This window comes from Triticum aestivum, chromosome 6D (assembly GCF_018294505.1).
Source record: "Triticum aestivum cultivar Chinese Spring chromosome 6D, IWGSC CS RefSeq v2.1, whole genome shotgun sequence".
NCBI classification, from domain to species: domain Eukaryota; kingdom Viridiplantae; phylum Streptophyta; class Magnoliopsida; order Poales; family Poaceae; genus Triticum; species Triticum aestivum.
The window spans coordinates 18,018,452-18,029,672 of NC_057811.1; positions in this window are offsets into that span (position 1 = coordinate 18,018,452).

Consider the following 11,221-nt stretch of genomic DNA (forward strand, 5'->3'; position numbering starts at 1 on the left):
TTTGAGTAGTCACTCGTTGAAATCTCTAGAAAGACAAATACTCCGGAGTATATTTAAGAACCGAGGGGGTAGTGCACAACCGCATGGGAGACTCAGCCCGGTGGTTGCGCCGCATTAATAGTGAGTAATGAGCAGTCAAATCATAAGCCCCACCTTTCCCACTGTAAGTTGCTCTGAAGAAGCAACCATCAATACGCTCTTCTTTGAATCCGCTCATACTACTCCATCCGTCACTGTTTATACAACGCGCTTTAGAAAAAAGAAAAAAAAATCTATGGGACCAAGGCGACTAGCGATCGGCCTGAAAAATAGCATTGGTAGTTATAGCACGGCGTCTATTTCTAGAGGGAATAATGCGTACACACATGCATGCAGTGCTTCCACCCCGGGTACACACATGCATGCACTTACTCCACTCCGTAGTAGTACATTACATGGAGAGAAAATTGTGGACTTGATTGCGGTTACCACGCCCTAATTAATTGAGCATTAAACCAAACGCGTCTAAAGTCTCTCTGGTGGTGGAAATGCATTGAGAGAAATGCATCATAATGAAGCGCGCCCTGTAAACTGTGACGGAGGGAGTAGTATGAAGGTGCAAAACCAAGTACGCGTATGGCCAGTCGGTCAACACACCTCCTCTTGGCATATCACTGACATGTGGGACAGGAGTGTGAGCAAACCGATCTCAATTGACGGCAAAGAGCCAACCCGCCGTTCCTTGAGAGAGACGAGGAGTGAGAACACATAGACGGGCTCGCACGGAGGCCAAGATATATTCGAGCATGGTTGGTTGATCGATATCATTCATTACATGTTGGGCTGCCGTTTTCCGCCCTTCTCCGGAATAAACGTGTACTTTATCAGAGATAAAAAAATAAGAGTACAGACGCTCCACCATGCGGTTCTAGTAGTAGTACTACTCGTACTACTGCGCTTGGCTCTTCGCCTCTTCGTGAAGTCGAACAATGATGGTACTCCGCATGTTGGGTACTACAGTGTATGCCTCTGACAATCTGACACCGAATGGACTGATGCATGTCCACCGAGGGTAGGTTGCATTAGTCAAAAGGCGTAAGCGAGCTTCACCTTGTCCTGCAAGCTTCTCCTCGTTCTGCGAGTTGACGGGACACACCAAAAAGTAGTGCTAGTCCATACTCCCTCCATTCCGGTTAATATGGCTTAATCTTTTTTACGGGTAAATGAGAGAGCTTTATTCATATATAAGCATTCTTAGGACGATCCGCCAAGACACTGGTCACTAGGAAGCGAGGTACCCCGCAAAAAAAGAAGTAGGAAGCGAGGTGTTTCATCAAGCCAGCTCTCGGCCACATTCAAAGTGCAGCAAGCACGGTTCGCACGAAGATGCGCCGCAAGGTTTGCTGACCTGTTTACATGCTGAATAACAAAAAAAGAGGAAATATTATCGAGCGCTACTATTTGTAACAGGATATGAGCCAGAATTAAGCGAGAATTGTGGCAAGTGTTCCATGCAATCAACTTCCATTATCACATGCAAGAACCCTCGAAGAGAACCAAATGTGTTGAAGATTGCTTTATCACATTTTAAAATTATAGTAAGAGTGCAGACGCTCCTCCATCTGGTTCCTAGTACTAGTATAGTACATACCTTTATAGACTATAGTAGTAGTACTAGTAAACTTTGCGCTTGGCTGTTCGCCTATTCGGAAAGTCGGACAATAATAGCACTAGTAGTATAGTGTATGCTTCTGGCGATCCGACACCGAATTAACTGTTGCACGTCCACCGCCTGAGCGAGGGAGACCTTGCATTAGTCAAAAGTTTCTCCTTGTCCTGCGAGCCACCGCGCGCAAGCTTCTCCCGTCCTGCAACCTTCTCCTCGTTCGGCAAGTTGACGGGACACAACAAAGTAATGCTAGTTCATACTGCCTCCTCTCCGGTTAATATGGCTTAATTTCAAACGAGATAAATACACTGTCTGTCACTGTATATTTGTAAAAATACGGTCAGTGGACTTCATAATACGCTCATTGCGCACAATATATATATTTTCCGGTGTTTATACGGTCACTAGCTCACCCTGACTGAGTATGTGTGTGTGCATGCACGTGTAGGTTGAGCACTTGAGCGTGACCGTGTGTGTTCCGTCGTGTGCTCGGACATGCATGCATTAGGGCGTCGCGCGCTTTTTCGCGTCCATGTGTACGTGTGACTGTTGCATAAACGTAGGGGGAGTACGTGTAGGGGCCACTAAGGAGCAGTCAAATCACACAGTAAGTTAGTCGGAAGAAGCAACCATCATTTCACTCTTGAATAACACGTACGCAATATAAAATGGTTGATATGGAGAGAAAAAGAAAACCACTATATATACACTAGCAGGAGCCTAAGCTACAAGCCTGCTTGCTTAGGTTGCTCTCTTCACAAGCATAGAACGACGGGCCTGATCCCGCAACTGGGGGAAGGGAACAATGTTCTGCGTAGACGCGGTCAACATCGGCGAGGGAGAAAACCCATAGTCGGTGCGTCCCAATCGGGGGTCACCGCGGTATGGGTCGATGCCGCATCCCAACCGCCCTTCTAGCTACAGCCCGACGTCCCAGGTAGTCCATCTTCCTTTTGGAGCCGGCTTGCTCCACTGCCGTAGCTCCATCTCCATGTCGATCTTTCTCTACTTCTACCGGCTTCTACTTGTGATGAGTTTATGTCTCATGAACTAGTGCCAGTACTATAATTCTAATCACACTTCTTCAATATCTTTGCCATCAGGGATGCTTAGGTCGATTTTAGTGGAACTGCACAAAAGCATCGTATGATCCGAGGGTGCCAGCCGTCTTTCCTTCGACAGGTTCTACCTGGCCAGGAAATTAAATCATGTTTAGGGTTTAGGGTTTAAGTCGTAGTGACCCCATCAGTTGTTTTTCTTTCGTACACGCTCTCACAACTTTTTTCTTTAGTTGTGAAGTAAATATTGGCTATGATCTGTGAATCATTGAGATGCATCAGCATGCGTGTTAGTTTTCCTTTGTATTTGATGGAATGTTGTAACGGGGCAACCTTGGAATAGGAATGAAAATGGAGTGGAAAGTTTCCGTTTTTCCGGAGAAAAAATGGAAACGGAGAGAAACCAACGTTTCGTTTCGTTGGATCGCGCCATCGAGCAAAACCAACGTTTAAATCACGTCTGTCGTGTTCGTGTCTCACCCTCCTCCACGGCTCGACCCCACACGATCGCTCGGCATGCCACTCACCGCAAACCGAGTATACGATAACTTTCCCGCCTGCTTGTCGATGGATCGCGCCATGGAGTACTAGCACTACTGGAAGAGATTGACGAGTTGGGGGAGGACAGCTAGCTGTAGCACGGACTCCCAAGAACTTTTTACATGCATGTTGTAGCCAGCTATTGCGACCTTTGAACGCGGAGCAGCCGCGTGCACCCGGAAGCGGCGCGGGCGACGCTCTCTCGGCCGGCGCGCCGCTTCAATGCCGTTGCCAGTGAGAGGTCGCGTCCGCTCTAGCCGGGCATGAATGCGGCACTGACCGTTTCGGGCGGGAAGCACGCGCGGGTGATGAAGAGGGTTCGGGTTGGTCAGGACCGGCCGTGGCAGCGGTCCGGACGTGCGCAAACAAGAGATGTTGTACGTTAATATTGTTGCGTATATAATTAACAACGTAAATAATGTGCCAGTTGGACAAATATGATTGGAGATGGAGATGGAAATGGAACTTTACGTAAACACGGATATGCATGTCTATGTCTATGTGTGTGTGCGCGACAACTCTCGCGACCTGGAAGCGGGGGCGTGTTTTTGATCGAGTTTTCTTTCTTGGTACGTTAGAAAATCAGTTTGTCTAATTCACATCTAGATGTTATTTAAGGATATCACATCTAAGCTCCCACAAGTATATAATGTAGCAACAAGAAACAAAAAAAAACTAGGAAAAAAAATAGACCACAAACAGAGTGGACATCAACTTAGATGTGACATAACTATGTCACATCTAGATGTGTCCTAGACAGACCCTTAAAAAATTGTCCGCCAGTTTTCGTTTCTTTTTTCGGAGAACGCGCATATTCTATTTAAAACCACTGCTATGGAGAGATTTTTTTACTCCATTATAGCCTCTTGTTTGATAGAGTTTCTCGCGTCTCGCTCTCTCACCCTCTCCATATATGTTACACGCTGGAGGCTCAGCGTTCATTTGCTAGGGTTTGCTATATTCACAGTCTCTCACCCTCTCTTCACCAGATCTAAACAAGACTGCATCGGCCTCTTGTCTCTCTCTCCGCCCTCACAGCTGGTGAAGGAGGCGTCCGTATCCGGTCGCACCGGGAAGGGGAGGAGGTGCAGATTTCACTCTATCACCTTCGGCGAGGGAGGCAATCCACTGCCGGCTGCGCTGTTCTCTTTCACCCAGCGCCTGTGCGGGAGGGCCACCGACCCCTTCTTCCTCGCTGCCGTACGTAGTGTGGGCAGATCCGGCCTCCCGCCGCACGCCTTGCCACATCCCGACGACCCTAAGGTATAAGTTTCTTTGAAACCGTCGTTGCTCTAGCTGCATGTGGATCTTTTTCGATCTGTAGTCGAATCTAGGTCTTGGTTCAAAGAGGAAAGAAGGGTGCGGTGGGCAGGAGCAAGAATCTAGGACGTGGTTCAATGAGGAAAGGAGGGGCGGAAGTAGTATAGACTGGCTATCCAGCCGCTTTGTAGGTCGAAAAGGGAAAAAGGGGGTAACCCAGTACACACATCTGTAAGGAACCAATCTCTTTGTTGAAAAGGGAAAGAAACTGGGGGGTCGGGTAGTTTGTGCAGGACTAGATTTGCTGCCCTCACATAGAAAGAAGGTTCAAAGAGAACAAATATGGGACCAGCGCATATATGCTGCTTGGCTACATACTCTGCATCACCCATTTATACGTGTGGACGCACATGGTGCTGGCATGTCCCATACAGCTATTTTGCTGTTGTTAATCTAAGAATGCCGCCGGAAAATTGAAGCAATGCCACTGAGTAAATTACATTTTTAATGAATATTGTTTCAAGAGAATGTCTCTGTTAATATGAATCAATGCAACCGTTTTAGAAATGCTACTGTCCTACTTTGTTTTCCATCCCAGATAAGTTAGATGCTTCTTTCTGTCATCGTTTGTTTCATCCTCCTTTATCGGCAAGTAATTGTTTCCTTTTTTGCCTCTGTTAAAACAGGGCTATCGATTCAACTTGTTGCTATTGCGACATTTTGCTTCGCTACTCGAAACACTTATGTTTTAAGAGTGTTTTGTGCAGTTCAACTTGAATGTCACACCGGTGACTTTGCTTAATTATGGTGGAACTGCACAAAAGGAGATCGAGATTTGTTTACAGTCTTCGTGGCGAGTTGTTTCAAATCTTGGTCTCAACCACATGATGTGCAGTGTGCTTTGAGATGTTGTGCTACTTGTTTTGGTACTGTTTTAAATAAATGTTGAATTGAAGCTATTGTATTGCTGTCTTTTCCCATTAAGTAGTGAACAAAAATGGGACCAACCCAAACATGATGCTTGTTGCTTTGTTACAACAAATTCAGCATCACCCCCTTTATAAGCCAGTAATTGATGCTACTCTCAGAATTAACTACTGAATCTTATTTCAAAACCGCAACACTTGTTAGGGATTGGCGGGATTACCATTTTTGTGGCCGCATCCTCCTTTATTAGCTAGTAATTGATTCCTTTTTTGCCTCTGTTTAAACAGGGATTTCTATTCAACTTGTTGCTATTGCGACATTTTGCTTCGCTACGCGAAACACTTTGCTTGATTTCAGTGCAACTGCACAAAACGAGATTGGATTTCCTATTCGTGTTGGCAGATTCGTATTTTATCTTGTCCGTCTCATGAAAGGTCAGTACAGGCCTTCACCACATGATTGTGCAGTGTGCTTTGAGATGTTGTGCTACTTGTATTGGTACTGTTTTAAATAAATGTTGAATTGAAGCTATTGTATTGCTGTCTTTTCCCATTAAGTAGTGAACAAAAATGGGACCAACCCAGACATGATGCTTGTTGCTTTGTTACAACAAACTCTGCATCACCCCCTTTATAAGTAGATGGAAGCACATACTGTTGTTGCGCTCACTCTCCCCTGGAACTGTTTATGCTTTTCGTTAATCTATTGCCGCTGGTAAAATTAAGCAATGCCACTCTCAGAATTAATTAACTACTGAATCTTAGTTCAAAACTGCAACACTTGTTAGGAATGGTACTATCCTGCTTTGTAGTTCTTTCTACATGTTTAACCAAGGTATTGTTAAGATAATGTCTCTGTTAAAATGAATCAGTTGCATTGTTTTAGGAATGGTACTTTTCTGCTTTGTCGTTCTTTATACATGTTGAAACAAGGCATTGTTAAGATAATGTCTCAGTCAATATGAATGAATCACACTGATGGAGAATTGCTACTCTCCTGCTTTGTTTCCCATTAAGATAAAGTAGATCAGTAGATGCTTTTCTTCTGGGGGTACAAGTCATCAACCGTTATTTCTCAGTAATTGTTTCTCTTATACCTATTGTTGCTTACAGGGATATCAAAATTAAAGCTCGGTTTTATTCCGACTTCGATTTTAGTTGAACTGCACAAAAGGAGCCAATGTGTCCAAGGCAAACTGCTGCATTACTGGGTCCAGTTGGTCCTTCCACTTTGCAGAACGAAGCAGTCACTGTTTGTGCTACATTACAGAAGGAATGACCGAGAAGCTTTACAGAGTATTACTAGACACCGGTGACATGACTAGTCTGCAGAGACCATTGGCAATTTAACAACACGTGGAGTGCCCTGGGCAAAAAGTGCCCAAACAAGTACAAGAAGCTACGACATGACTCCACGATCATAGGCATTACATATTTTGAATGGGAAAAGCTTGTCAAAGTTTAATCATTGATGTTAGTAAGAAGACGTTAGTTTAATATATTGGAATTGGAAAACCTTGTCAAAATTTGCTCATTGATGTTAGCCAGAAGACATGCATTTGATATTTTTGGGTGGGACGCCCTTGCTGTGAGCACCATCGAGTGTTTTTTCCTATTCCTGTGTTCAGTTTAGAACTAAATAGTTACTCTGCTGAGATATTCCTGTGTTAAGAGTTTGTTCTGAATATTGTCTATGTAATGCCAGGCCTTGTGTTTGATTGCAAAGTTGAGCTTGGAATGTTGTGGCATGCGGCATCACGAGCTGTTCACCGTGCCTCCTGCGAATAATGTTTCGTATTGTTTTGCATGTCGATCTAATGCCAGTGATTTGCTTGTTAAGAAGATCATCCTCTTCTGTTGTTTCCGTGCTTAAGAAGTTCATCGTCTGATATTTCATTCATAGCCTATACGACAAGTCGGGTAGGTTAGACGTGAAACCATATGATCTTCTGACCAACTCATGATATTAGGCCATGATTGGATCGTCGTTTTCCAACCAAAATCGCTTGTAAAACTGACGCTTGTAAATTAAAGCAGATGGTCTCGGGCGAAGGCGCTTGGTTGGTCGATTTCGACTAGTAAAATATCGGAAGTACTTCACACACGATAAAAACGCTGAACGACACTCGGACGATTGCTAATCCAGCCGTTAGCTGCTGTTTCAGCCTTGCCCATGGATGGCATGATACGCACGTTGTGCATGTATCGTCTGGTAATGTCGTCCATATAGCAGTGCTCGTAAAATATACACTGGTCTCTCAAATTACACGCGTAACCCGTCGGTTTTACTTACAGACCTCGGGCCCTCGGTTTCATTACGCCTGTATTTTACGCGCTGTTTCCGATGACGAGTAAATTACACTTGTATGTTAATACAGGTTTGAAATAAACCAGAGCTCCCAAGCGCGGCCTTACCATTTCATGCCGTCTCAGTTTCTCGAAGGTGCTCATAGGTGTCCGATGATCCTGGCTTCCTGAATGAGCAGCGGGCGCTGTATCAGACCATCCGTAGGGCCCGCGAGGCCCTCTCCGTTGTCCTTCAAGTTGTTGCACTCGCCGTGGCGCCGAGCATTGTTAACATCGTCAACGAACATGAGGATTCAGGAGATGACTTTATTTTGACTGGATGACACTAGGGACCCACTAGGGCCATAGCCGTACGTACGCAAGTGCCTCCTTATTATGTACAACTATATTTTTTTTGCTTTCTCCTGGTTTCCTGACATCACGGTCCCACACCATTGTCAACCTATGTAGTCAATATAAACAAGAGAATTGCACAAGGTGCGGCCGACAGCTGGGACCAAGCAGCTCGAGTAGTATTTGTGTTTTTGAGGCGTGAGCACTGCAGAGTTTTTCTTGGCGATGATTTCGTTGTTGTTCAGAGGAGAGCAGGGTATTAACTTGGCGGGCTGTGGCCCGTCTAGCCCAAGCCAAATATCCAGCCCAGATACTAATTTTTTCAAGATGAAAATGGCTAGCCCAGCTATACGTCTTTTTGAGGAATACCCAGGCAAGGTCAACTTGTTATTCTCCGCCCCGCTGGGCTGCAAATCTTTCCTAGGAGGGATGCATGAGGCTTAACAGGAAAATGGGTTTAAAAAATAATAAATAGGATGTAATTATAAAAACTGGGCAGTAACTATAAAAAAATGCACCAAACACAAAATTAGTTTATAAAATATTATTTATGGATTTTGAAAATCTTAAATTTTCATTGTTGCGCGCGCAATGTTTCGTTGGATTTTTATGTAATACAAATTTATATTTAATCTGACTAGAAATTTCGGGTTAAAAATATTTTGGATCCCATCAAAATGTGGGAAATTTTATTGAATTCTGTCTTCAACGGTTGGTTGGAATTATTAATCGTTGTCCTAGCTAGAAAATGGGCTGTACTTTTAACAAACTGTAAATGGGCTGTTGTAAATTCCATTAGAATTCAAAAATGGGTTGTACATTCTTACAAAATGCAAATGGGCTATAAGTTCTCTGCCACACACTTGTGGGCCTACTAAGTGACGCGTCCCCTAAAAAAATAAGTTGACGCGTATGGAAGGCTTTGTCAACTTATTATAGTCAACACACGGTTCTAGCAGCAGTGGCCGTTGGATGTCTATCCAACGGATGCCGTGCTTCTTCTTCAATCTCGGATATTCTTAGCTTCGGCCGCCCAAAAAATGATTCCTCCCCCTGACATCTGGGACGCGCCGTTTCGGAGGCTGACATGTGGGCCTACTAAGTTGGAGCGTACCAAGGGCTTTGTCAAATTAGTCAATATAAATGATTCTAGCTTCAGTGACCGTATGATGTCCATCCAACGGCCGTAGTGCTTCTTCAACCTCTGGTCTTCTTGGTCCAGCCGCCCAAAGCAGCGCCGGTTGTGCCGCCTGCTCCTGCCTCCCGTGACCAGCTGTGCTGCCGCGGAGGCCTCACCGCCCCCATACTACTCCCACCGCTGGCCAGGCCATCCCTCCACTCACCCACACCCCCTGTTATTCTGCGGCGACGGGAGCCTCACACCGCAGCCGAACCAGTGAACCCTCGTACTCCTCTCCGCGCGGGCTTCCACTGTTGCGTCTTCCCCGGCTCCGCGTCGTCCCCTTCCTAGGCCTCGCCGTCATCCACCGCCCTGGTGCTCTCGGCGCGGCGTGGTCAACGTGGTCAACGACCGACTTCGATCAGAAGAGTACTGTACGTGGGGAGGCTGATAGCTGGGTCCACGGCGGCCGCAAGGAAGTGCCTCCTTATTACGCGCAAAATAATTATTCCTCCACCTGACAGCGGGGACCCACTGGACGCACCACCTTATTTCGCGAAAAAAATGTTTCCCCCCTGACTGCTGGGACCCACCGGACGGGCCACCGTATTTCCTGAAAAAAACGCCCCCTCCCCGCTGTCAGCTCGGACCCACCGGAAGTGCCTCCCTATTACGCACAAAAAAATGAATACTCCCCCTGCTAGCTGGAACCCACCTTGGTGGGAGGCTGACTTGTGGGCCTACTAAGTTGACGGGGACGGAGGGCTTTGTCAACTTAGTCAATATGAACGATTCTAGCTCCAGTGACCGTACGATCTCCATCCAACGGCCGTAGTGCTTCTTCAACCTCTGTTCTTCTTGCTCCAGCCGCCCAAAGCAGCTCCGGTCGTGCCGCCTGCTCCTGCCTCCCGTGGACGGCTGTGCTGCCGCGGAGGCCTCACCGCCCCCTACTATTCCCACCGCTGGCCAGGCCCTGCGGCGACGGCAGCCTCACACCGCAGCCGAACGAGTGAACTCTCATACTCCTCTATGCGTGGGCATCCACTGCCGCGTCTTCACCGGCTCCGCGTCGTCCCCTTCCTAGGCCTCGCCGTCGTCCACCGCCCTGGTGCTCTCGGCGCGGCGTGGTCAACGTGGTCAAGGAACGACTTCCATCGGACGTGGACTATACGTGGAGAGGCTGACAGCTGGGTCCACGGCGGCAGCAAGGAAGTGCCTCCTTATTACGCGGAAAATAATGAATCCTCCACCTGACAGCAGGGACCCACCGGACGGGCCACCGTATTTCGCGAAAAAAACATTTCCCCCTGACTGCTGGGACCCACCAGCTACACCTTCGCACTCAAGGAAGTGCGTCCGGGCAAAAAATAAACGATTCACCCCCCTGACTGCTGGGACCCACCAGCTACATCTTCGCACACAAGGAAGTGCCTCCGGGCAAAAAAAACCCAAAACGATTCGCCCCCCTGACTGCTGGGACCCACCAGCTACATCTTCGCAGGCAAGGAAGTGCCTGACAGTCGGGACCCACCTGGTCAAAGCGTACGTAGCGTTGTCATTCTGGTCGCGAACATGTACGTACATATATACTGGTCGATGTAGAGGCGCGCACGTGTCGTAGTAGAGGCGCGCACGTAGCATGTACATGTACGTACAGCGGCCAGGGTGCAAGAAAGAAAATACGGCCACATACGTACATACGGGCAGGGTCTCGAACGCCTACTCGCGCATACGTACAGCGAGGGCTCGTGTACATGGCTGGGTCGGAACGGAGAAACAGCGTCGTCGTTGTGTTCATGGGGAGGCAACGGAATGCGTCGTGTTCATGGGGAGGCAACGGAATGCGTCGTGTTCATGGGGAGGGGTGTGGCGTACCCCAAAACGGAGGAAACGGACCTCCTACGATCGAAACGGGGGTCCTGTTAATCGGGAGAAGTGTGGCCTACCGCAAAACGGAGGAAACGGACCTCCTACGGTCGAAACGGGGGTCCTGTTGATCGGGAGGGGTGTGGCGTACCGCAAAACAGAC